Source organism: Osmerus eperlanus, chromosome 17 (genome assembly GCF_963692335.1).
Source record: "Osmerus eperlanus chromosome 17, fOsmEpe2.1, whole genome shotgun sequence".
NCBI classification, from domain to species: Eukaryota; Metazoa; Chordata; class Actinopteri; order Osmeriformes; family Osmeridae; genus Osmerus; species Osmerus eperlanus.
Window position 1 is genome coordinate 864,089 of NC_085034.1, and position 11,978 is coordinate 876,066.

Genomic DNA, 11,978 nt, shown 5'->3' on the forward strand with positions numbered 1-11,978 from the left:
GAGAGAGAGAGAGAGAGAGAGAGAGAGAGAGAGAGAGAGAAAGAGAGAGCGAGAGAGAGCGAGAGAGAGAAAGAGCGAGAACGCAATAAATAAATATTTTCAAGTCGGAGAAAGTTTAGATAAAGATCAAGAGAAAAAGAGACAGATAAAGAGAGAAAAAAGAGAGACAGAGACACAGAGATACAGAGAGAGAGAGAGACAGAGACAGAGACAGAGACAGAGACAGAGACAGAGACAGAGAGAGAGAGAGAGAGAGAGAGAGAGAGAGAGAGAGAGAGAGAGAGAGAGAGAGAGAGAGAGAGAGAAGAGAGAGAGAGAGAGAGAGAGAGAGAGAGAGAGAGAGAGAAGATGAGACATCTCACAACCTCAACCTCCTCTGGACAGCAAAATTATTAACACAGTCACACATTACTAACAAATACACATTAACCCATACACACATACATCAACACAATCACACACATTACTAACACATACAAGCACACATTAACAGTGTGTGTATATGTGTGTGTGAGTGTGTGTGTGCCCGTGTGTGTTTGCGAGGGATCAGGAGTGGGCCTCTAAAGACACTCATGTTTCTCAGTAACCTTCAGACACAAACCTTCATAATCTTCATCCTCTTCATCATCTTCGTCTTCATCCTCCTCATCCTCCTCATCCTCCTCATCTTCCTCCTCCTCCTCTTCCTCCTCATCATCCTCTTCCTCCTCATCCATATCACTGGCTCCTCAGATGTCATTCATATGGAAATCTGTTGTCAAGGAAACGCAAACGTGAAACAAACAATGGATCACAGTTATGATTATGTGTGTGTGTGTGTTTGTGTGTGTGTCTGTGAACGTGTGTTTGTATATTACATTTACATTTAGTCATTTAGCAGACGCTCTTATCCAGAGCGACTTACAGTAAGTACAGGGACATTCCCCGAGGCAAGTAGGGTGAAGTGCCTTACCCAAGGACACAACTTCATATGGCACGGCCGGGAATCGAACTGGCACGGCCGGGAATCGAACTGGCAACCTTCTGATTACAAGCCTGCTTCCCTAACCGCTCTGCCACCTGACTCCTATATGAACATGTGTGTGTGTATGTGTGAGCAATGGTTCAGATCTCTGTCACCAGAGTTGCATCACACAGAAAACGCCCATCCTTTTTTATCAGCTCCATCTGCTGCCTTCATCTCCTGTTCCCACCTCATCACCCCTGACCTCATCACCCCTGACCTCATCACCCCTGATCCCTGACTCCTGACCTCATCACCCCTGACCTCATCACCCCTGATCCCTGACCCATGACCTCATCACCCCTGACCTCATCACCCCTGATCCCTGACTCCTGACCTCATCACCCCTGACCTCATCACCCCTGACCTCATCACCCCTGATCCCTGACCCCTGACCTCATTACCTCTGACCTCATCTCCCCTGACACCTGACCCCCCTTAGCATGGTGGTCACGGCAACATAGAGAAAATAGTTATTTTGCGACGAAGACTGAAAAGCCTACATTTCCATCCAGGAAGAAAGGAAGAAAGACAGGAAGGTGTTACTAAGAATAGCGTCCCTCAGAGAAGCTCCGCCGGTTCCTGTGTGGAGTGTCTGTCTGGGTGGGGCCAACACACCCCCTCCTGCTCTCACATCCCTGATGCAGAGACACACTACAGCACTGAAGAATGGAGACTTTGATAGAATAGTACTTTAGTCTGTATACTATAAGAGTACTACAGGGTGTATACAGTGTGTGTGTGTTTGACAGTTTAGCAATAGTTAGAGTGTGGCACTTGATAGTAATGCAACAGAGTTGAGGTCACTCTAGAGTGTGTGTTTGTGTGTTCCTCAGGTATGAGTTAAGTCAGCAGTCTCATGGTTGCAGACCTGTCGCAGCATGCAGCAGGATCCTTTAGCTTCACTCTGTGGCAGCCTTCCCCGGCCCTCTCCAGCCTCCCCAACCAGAGAGGAAAGGAGAAGAGAAGGGGGAGGTGAAGGGGGAGGGAGAGAAGGGGGAGGGAGAGAAGGGGGAGGAGAGTAGGGTTTGAGGGATGCAGCAGGGAGGGGTCTGCTTAAACAGCTGTTGAGTAAATTCCTCTGAATTCTCCCAGGGACATGTCAGGAGGGACAACCATCCAGATCTAGACCATCCAGATCTAGACCATCCAGATCTAGACCATCCAGATCTAGACCATCCAGATCTAGACCATCCAGATCTAGACCAGTCAGATCTAGACCATCCAGATCTAGACCAGTCAGATCTAGACCATCCAGATCTAGACCAGTCAGATGTAGACCATCCAAATCTAGACCATCCAGACCTAGACCATCCAGACCTAGACCATCCAGATCTAGACCAGCCAGACCTAGACCAGCCAGATCTAGACCAGCCAGCTGTCCAGCTCCTGATACAGACTCAGAACTGATCACTTGTTTATAGTAGCCGTATATGGGATTGAGGTCGTATCTGAGGCACTCTAGTCACAGCGCATGCCATGCACACGTCTGTGTGTGTGTGTGTAAGGCAGTTTACTATGTAGTGATTGCGGCCACATGGTCTCCAGTATTTAGGGTTTCGGAGGGGAGGGAAGGGAAGGAGAGAGGGAGACAAGAGTGGAGGGGGATACAGGGAAGGGAGAGATGGAATCAGATAAAGAGGGAGGGAATTATGAGAGGAAGATAGAGAAGGAGAGAGAGAAGGAAGGAAGGAAGGAGAGAGGAAGGTAGGGAAGGAATGAAGAAAGGAGAGAGGAATATAGGGAAGGAGAGAGGAAGATAGGGAAGGAGAGAAAGAGGGAGAGGGAGAGAGGGAGTGGGCCTGCATTCCATGTCAGACAGGAATACTTGGCATTCCTTCCCTCTCTCCTCTCTCTCTCCTCTCTCTCTCTCTCTCTCTCTCTCTCTCTGTATTTCTCCCCTCCCTCTCTGTCTCTCTCCTCTCTCTCCTCTCTTGCTCTCAATGAGCTGTTTGATATCCTAAGGGTCTTTTTCCAGAGGGAAAGGGCGAGAGACTTTAAGAGACAGTGTGAGTGTGTGTGTGTGTGTGTGTGTGAGAGAGAGAGAGAGAGAGAGAGAGAGAGAGAGAGAGAGAGAGAGAGAGAGAAAGGGGGGCGTCTTGACAGATGTGTTTGACGATCAAGGATTTTAATGTTCACGTTAAGTTGCACACAGAGAGAATATTAAAAACCGTTTCCTCTCATCAAAGCTTAACTACTGCAATTTCTTAATTATTGTTGGGTAAATCTAAACACAGCCTGTCACTTCCGGGCATTTCATAACTTCTTAATCTACTGAATATATGTGTGTGTATGTTACAATGTCATCTTTGACATTATAACAATCTCCCTAATGTGTCCTGGTTTAAAGGAGCCGTCAGTCTGCACGAGGCTCTGAAACCGAGGCTGCGACGTCATGACGAGGAGAGAACCTCACCCAGCCCGAGACTGAGAGAGCGCGAGAGACAGCGATCAGAAGGAGCGGCGCTACTGAACGGAGCGACAGGCAGATAACTGTAAGTACTGTATCCGTACACGCTCGATTTGCTGCAATATTGTTACCGTATTGTTGCCGAAAACGGGGCGTTTTCCGCCGCATGGAAGAACCTGCTATCGTAACGGGGCCTGCGTGCGCTGTCTGTATTGATATAATGTGTTACGGTGTTGCAAAAGAGAACGGAGACCGGTTCTGAGATGCATGCCAGCGGGTTTGCGGAAGAACAGGTCAAATCCCTAGAATATGGCGGAGTGATAGAGCAACAATTTAATTAGCCTGCTGTTATTCTGTCTTGGAATTCGATATGTTCCGTGGCACGCAAGGGGACCAGGCGGTATTTTCAGACGTGTGTGATCCGTCATAGCAATGCTTAAAGGCGGCTGTTTCACCCGGGTATTACCGTGTAGCTAGTTACACTGTAGCTTCAACGGCATTGGTGAAGTTACAACGGAAATGGAAAAGTTATTCGATTGTCTGGTTTTACCCATTCTTTGGGAGGCTGAATCGCCGTCCCCCTTCTCCCGAGTAGTTAAAACGTTAACGTGACAAGTCAATGCGATGTTTTACGTTACAGTTCTATCCAAATGTGTTTTGCCGTAAACGTTTTCAGTGCAGAAAGCAGTTAGAGTGGTGGATGTGTCTGGTCTCGAGCCCCGCCTAGTTCCCAGCTCTTGTCGATGAAGAGAGCTGGCTTTGCCTGTCTCTGAACAAACACACGAACGGACCCAAACTCGAACAGATCCGCTGGACATTACTAGACATCAGCAGTCTTCAACTGACAAGAAGCCCTTTCATAGATTTAAACACGAAAGAGACGTTTGCTGAATTTGTAGTCTTCTGGCCAAAAAGTTTGGAGGGTAGCCTACTTAGTGTGTAGCTAAGGGGCGGCTGTCATACTGTGACGGAGACACAAAGCTAGGACAGATAGTTTACAGTTCATGCGGGTTAGTGAATGACAACGAAAATGCTCATTTTTTCAGGTTGCTTGGAAACCTCTCCGGAGATACGTGTTATGTTCCGTTTTTTTCGGTTGGAAGATGTGAAACTTCTTGTTTCAGATACAAGGTCAGGAGGCGTCTACCACCGCAGAAAGACACGGATTGTGACATATTGAACGTGTCCATGACATCTGATTAACGGTTAAGTCGTGAGCTGGCCTCTGATCCCGGTGCCCGTTCTATTGTCCGGTCATTGATATAAATATGAATAACATGTTTTAATCCGTGTATCTAGTTCTGTTGATCCCCCTGACGGCCAATCAGGAAAGAGAGTAGCCTACATTGCAAATGCCAAAGTGTTAATTTAACAGCAGAAGTGTTCGTGATGAAGAGAACGTACTTATGTTAACACTCAGCGAGTTAAATGAACTCCTGGTGTTAAATTAATACTTTGAAATGTGTTGTGTAGGAGTCGGAGAGCACATTATTAGAAAACCTCTCACATTGTATGTGACACTCCCTCTTTGAGTCTGCAGTAACACTTCCCCGCCTCTAGGGGTCGTCTCAGAAGGCCCAAGGGGTCGTTATCCTAGTTCCTTACGGCCTCCCTGCTTACCTCCTTCCCCAAAACTTAATTGGATCAGCATGTCTTCGGGGAGGGACATTATGTGCTGTCGTCCAATAAGGACCTGAGGAAACCAGGAAGTGGTGTGAGGAGGTTGAGGTGGTGGTGACCAGAAGGAGTCCTGAAGCCCCGCCCAGCCCTCTTATCTCTCCAGAAAGGACCGTGTGTGTGTGTTTGTGTGGATGTGTGTCGAGGCTGTATCTCTATTTGTTTGTGTGTGTTTAGACTGTGTAAGGCCTCTGTGTGCTTGTGTGTGTGTGGATACACCAGGCTCATACTTGGGTGCACCTATAGTTCAAGGCTGTCTGAACACTGTATATGTGTGTGTGTGTGAGAGAGAGAATTTGTAAGTGTGTGTGAGGGAGTGTATATAAGTATGTGTGTGTGTATGTGAGTGAGAGAGAGAGAGATAATGTGTTTGTGTGTGTAGTGCTGTGGTCGGGCTAGCCCGCTGTGACGTAGTGGGTCCCCCCCCCCAGAGACAGGAAGAGGAAGGAAGCTCTGTCCTCCAGGGCCAACAGGAATGCTGCCCTGAACCTCCTCTGGATAAACACACTCAGACACCCCGCCTTCAGCAGGCTGCTCCTCAGTTATTACACCACCTCACTGTTACTCCTCAGTTACATTTAGTCATTTAGCAGACACTCTTATTCAGAGCGACTTACAGTTAGTACAGTGATATTCCCCCCGAGGCAAGTAGGGTGAAGTGCCTTGGCCAAGGACACAACGTCATTTTGCACGGCCGGGAATCGAACCAGAAACCTTCTGATTAATAGCCCGATTCCCTAACCGCTCAGCCATCTGACCCCCCAGTTACTACACCACCTGACACACAGCTCTGTTTGCAGCTCTGACTCTGTCTGTGGCAGCAGAGATGAGCAGGACTGTACCATCCTGAGGGGTTTCCACCCAGACAGGGCAGCAGAGATGAGCAGGACTGTACCATCCTGAGGGGTTTCCACCCAGGCAGGGCAGCAGAGATGAGCAGGACTGTACCATCCTGAGGGGTTTCCACCCAGGCAGGGCAGCAGAGATTAGCAGGACTGTACCATCCTGAGGGGTTTCCACCCAGGCAGGGCAGCAGAGATGAGCAGGACTGTACCATCCTGAGGGGTTTCCACCCAGGCAGGGCAGCAGAGATGAGCAGGACTGTACCATCCTGAGGGGTTTCCACCCAGGCAGGGCAGCAGAGATGAGCAGGACTGTACCATCCTGAGGGGTTTCCACCCAGGCAGGGCAGCAGAGATGAGCAGGACTGTACCATCCTGAGGGGTTTCCACCCAGGCAGGGCAGCAGAGATGAGCAGGACTGCACCACCAGCATGGCTTCATCAGCCCTGCTGGGCTCAGTCAACACTGGTCTGCCCAGATGACTTTATCAGACAGACAGGGAGGGGGGGAAGGAGACAGGTAGGGAGACAGACACACACACATGCAGAGACAACCAGTGGCCTTGTGGACCATGCTGTCCTTGCCCAGCTTCCTTCCTACTTCCTAGTTTAGGTCACAACTTCCTGTTGGCAACATAAGTTAGGAGGAGGGTTGAGTGACAACACAACTGCTTTGGCAAGGGTGACAGGGCTATATGACGCACACACTCACACTCACACGCACACACACACACACACACACACACACACAGACGCTCTCTTGCCCAAGGTGATGTCTGAGAGTAAGCCACTAATAACAGACTTGTCTTCTCATTAGACCTGCGTGTTCCTGTCACCTCATCACCATGGCAACTGTTGCGTGTCCCTTTCATCACGCGTGTACCTGCGGACGTGTTAGTTGACATGCAGAGGAGGCGGGGCTCTGGGGAGGATCTATACAATGTCTTTGATGTTTGAAATGTGTGTTTGTACAAACAGTTCTAATGCATTCTAACTACATATTTATAACGTGTTTGTATATGTTAATAATGCGTGTGTATAATATGTTAATAACGTGTCTGTGTGTGTGTGTAGCACACAAGGATGTCAGTCTCTCTGATGTGTGTGTATGCATCAGTGTGTGTGTGTGTGTGTGCGTGGTGTGTGTGTTGGTCACGCTCCCTGCAGTCCTGTGGTTTTATGAAGCCACTAATTCACTATCAGCCCTTTATACCTGCACCTCATAAAGACATGAGAGAGGGGAGGGGGGAGAGGGAGGGAGAGAGAGAGAGAGGAGAAGGGGGAGAGAGAGGGGAGGGAGAGAGAGAGAGAGGGGAGGGGGGAGCGGGAGAGAGAGAGGAAGAGAGTTTGGAGAGAGAGAGAAAAAAGGGGATGCAGAACTATCTCTAAATAGATGATCTGCTGTTTAGAAACAGAACCAGAGTTCTTCTAGATTCAACATCTGTGATTGATTAGTGAGGCCTGTGAATCTGTGACATCTGTGCTTGATCACTTGTGCCTGTGAATGTGTGGCCTCTTGGAATCTGTGTTTCAGTCCCCAGAGCATCAAGAACAGGACTAGTACCAGGGGCTGTTTTCCTTTTACTGGCTGGTTCTTCCTTCTGGTTTCACAGGTCCTCTCCTCCCCTCTCCTTTCCTCTGTTTTGTTGTCTGCGTTTATTGTTTGATAGTTTGAAGACTGGTCTAACACACTGCTCTTGTCAGCTGAGAGTGTGTGTAAGGTGTGTGTGTGTGTAAGGTGTGTGTGTGTGTGTGTGTCTAGGATCTTCCTGTGTTTATAATAGAAGTCAGATGAGTTGTAAAAGATTCCTGGAGCGCCGAGGGTCACTCTGGAGTGTGTGTGAAGTGTGTGTGTGTGTTTCTGTCTGTTTGGATAAGCTTACATTCACTTTTCAACACACACATGTCGAAACATTTGGTCGGCTTTACCTCAGAGGTACATGTTGACTGTCTCTTTAACACACCCAGGGGGGGAGGGAGGGAGGGGGGAAGGGGGGGAGGGATGGAGGAGGGAGGGAGGGAGGGATGGAGGAGGGAGGGAGGGAAGGAGGAGGGAGGGAGGTGAAAGAAATAGAGGAATTTTTTTGTCCCAGATACTGGAGACCCTGACTTCAGGAGATTCATCTGGAATTTAAAAGAGCTTAATTTAAAGACTGACATTAACAAGCTATTAATGCACACACACACACACACACACACTCAATGTTTCCTGGTGGCAGCCACTCCTCATGACATGCTGCACAGTCCGTACAGACCTATAGCAGAGCTCCCTATGATCCCTGAACTCTAATTGGTCAGACTGGTATCTATGGATCGTGTGCAGGCGTGTGATAGGTCAGTGGTGCGCGTGGTCCCACCCCAGAGCAGCGACGAGACTCTGTCATGTCCCATCACGTTGCCATGTCGACATCACCTGGGCTATCTTAGCCATGCACACACATGCTCCGGTATTTATGGTGCTCACACACACACTCAAACATACACAAACACACACACTCACACAACAGATTCTCTGTCGCCAGGTCATTGTGTGAGCTAAGCTGGTGGGTGACACTATGTGAGGAGGTGTGTGTTAGCGTGTGTATGTGTGTGTTTGTGTGTGTGTGTTAGTGTGTGTTACAAAATGTTTATGTCAGTGCGTGTTTGTGAGAGTGAGAGAGAGAGAGAGACAGGAGAGAGGATAGAGAGAGAGTATAGTCATGAGTCTCCAATACATGAGCCTGCTGACACCGACAGTCTGTGTGTGTGTGTGTCTGTGTGTGTGTGTGTGAACTGTTGCCTTATAAGGAGAGGGAGCCGGGTGTTTCCTTCCATCTGTGCAGGATCCTGAGAGTAGAGATGATCTGTGTGTGTGTGTGTGTGTGTGTGTGAGAGAGAGAGAAAGCGAACCAGGGTGATCATTACACATGTGTAGCCCTGTTATCTATACTACTGCCAATAGAGTAAGAAACACACACACACAAGATATTAGGTTCCTCCTGTAGAGGACTCCCCCTTACTTCTGTTTTCTCTTCTCCCTTCCTCTCCCTCTCCCCCTCTCCTTCTCTCTCTCCCTCTCCTTCCCTCGTTCTCTCTCTCCCTCTCTCCTCCTTTTCACTTCTCTCTCCCTCTTCTCGTTTATGAACTATCAGATTTCCTTCTGGGGGGAGAGGCTGACCCCCTAATCACAATTACCACATGCTTCCTGCACCCCCCCCCCCCGACACACACACACACAACTTTTCATTGAGATTAGCATTTGTGGTTTAAATGTATTCTGCAACTGGAGCATGCTGTGGCATCTGGAGTGTGTGTGTGTGTACATCAGTAAGCACCCATAGATCAAGTATGTATATAGTCAAGTCAGTGCTTGACAGAAAGGAGGAGAGGAGAGAAGTACAGGAGGAAAGGGTGTGTGTGTGTGTGTGAGAGAGAGAGATAAGGTTGTTGGATTCTAATACTCTTCATGTTTTCCCAGTGATGTGAAGAGAGGTCATTTAGAACAGTGATTCAGGAGAGATCTGCTGGCATGGAGCATCATGCTGCAGAGTTAGGTCCCTGGCTGACACTACTGGCGCACACACACACACACACACAGAGATATGATACACACACACACACACACACAGAGATATGATACACACACACACACACACACACACAGAGATATGATACACACACACACACACAGAGATATGATACACACACACACACACACATACAGAGATATGATACACACACACACACACACACACACACAGATATGATACACACACACACAGATATGATACACACACACACAGATATGATACACACACACACACACACAGAGATATGATACACACACACACACACACACACACACACACAGATATGATACACACACACACACAGATATGATACACACACACACACAGAGATATGATACACACACACACACACAGAGATATGATACACACACACACACACACAGATATGATACACACACACACACACAGATATGACACACACACACACACAGAGATATGATACACACACACACACACAGATATGATACACACACACACACAAACATGGAGCTACAGGAATATAATATGAGCCTGTATGTACATCCGTGCTTTGGTGTGTGTGTGAATGTTTAAGGTCACAGTTCATTATAGTTCCATTACTCATGCAGCTATTGCTGTGACTGGATGTCAGGAGGTCCAATCCATTATGCTACACACACGCACACACATACATGCACACACACACACACACGCTGGAGCATTGATTTGATGCAGTACTGCCGGAAAGCAGACCAACAGTCTGTCTCACTGACTGATGCAACAACACCTAACAAACACACATTCCCTGTCTATACACACACACATACACCCTCATACACACAAATATGCACACACCCTCAGACAATCGCTGTCACACACACATACACACACATAATCTCTCTATCTTCCTACCGTCTGGCGATCGAATGCCCCTATCCTCTCCAGGATATATAGGCTTGTATTGACCATCTCTCTCATCGTGTGGGGGTGGGCTGTACACACACACACTCACACACACACACACACACACACACAGTGATCCTCTTCAGGATATGCAGGTTTGTGCATTTACATTTACATTTATTCATTTAGCAGACGCTTTTATCCAAAGCGACTTCCAAGAGAGAGCTTTACAAAGTGCATAGGTCACTGATCATAACAACAAGATAGCCACAAAACATTGTGAGTAGCCAAAACATGAAGCACACATTGTGAACAACCAAAGTAAGTGCCAAAGGGAAGAACCATAAGAGCATGTAGTTAAACAAGTTACAATTAAACAACATGAACTGCTATAAGTGCAAGTGTACCTGTGAAAAATAAAAATAAATAAACAACAATAATAAAAACAATATATCACAGCGAGTACAAAAAATTTAAATCAGTTACCACTAACCACAAGAGCAACAAGTCTCTGAGCAAGAGTCATTGTGATCCTTGTGCATCAGTAGAGTTAGTGTTGTTGGTGTTCATTTGAATGTACTGCCACTTGTGGCTTTACAAACCAAAACTCACCACATATACATACTGTATATGCGTATATATAAATACAGATATACATTTACAATCGATATACATATTTTATGAGGGGATTCCTCAGAGCATGCTGAACTTGGATCAGTTTTGAACAAGCATATAGCATATATATATTTAAGCATATATCCTATTGGCTCCTGTGACGGCCTGTTGCCTGGCAATACTAGTGTTCCATGGATGATATCACACCTGGAGGTCATGTGATCTCGCAGCTCAAACAGGTGTTTAGAGGGGCGTAGGTTCACACGAGGCACTGTGTAAACACACACTACCACACGTGTCTGTGTGTGTGTGTGTCTGTCTGTGTGTGTGTGTGTATGAGAGGCGCTGTAGGAGGTGGACCCAGGCCTCAGCTGATTTCCTGACAGCAGGAAACTTCTTATCCCCAAGCCCCGCCCCCTGCAGAGTAATTACTACCCTGAGAGAGAGGGAGGGAAAGGGAGGAGGAGACAGAGGGAACAACAGACTGAGAAAGAGAAAATGAAACACAAAGCATGTTGTCCTTTCTATGTTTCTCTCCCTCTCTCTCCCCCTCCCTCCCTAGGGAGTCAGGTGGCTGAGCGGTTAGGGAATCAGGCTAGTAATCAGAAGGCTGCCGGTTCAATTCCCTGCGCCAAGTCTGTGCCAAATGACGTTGTGTCCTTGGGCAAGGCACTTCACCCTACTGGCGTCTGGGGGGAATGTCCCTGTACTTACTCTAAGTCGCTCTGGATAAGAGCGTCTGCTAAAATGACTAAATGTAAATGTGTCTCTCTCTCCCTCTCTCTCCTCTCCCTTGTCTCTCCTCCCTGCCACAGTAAATTCGGTGTTTGTATAACATACATGGCGAATAAACAGAATTCTTATTCTATATCCCTTCAGCCCTTGTGGACTTTGCTTTTCAATACTGTTTAAGCTGAATATTCACGCCATTGAAGCATCTTGAATAGCATTGAATTGAAAAACACAGACAGACAGACAAACAGACAGAGAGAGAGGAAGGAG

At 47.5% G+C, this 11,978-nt stretch overlaps 1 protein-coding gene across 1 annotated transcript in view; it reads left to right on the forward strand.

Annotated features, from left to right (window-relative positions):
• The first annotated feature begins 3,353 nt into the window (after window positions 1–3,353).
• The window catches only part of LOC134037420 (ras-related protein Rap-1b-like), a 17,982-nt gene continuing 9,357 nt past the window's right edge, over window positions 3,354–11,978 (forward strand). Inside the window, exon 1 of the mRNA XM_062482681.1 lies at window positions 3,354–3,498. The gene's annotated coding sequence lies outside the window, so the exon portion shown is untranslated. The remainder of the gene's footprint in view (window positions 3,499–11,978) is intronic.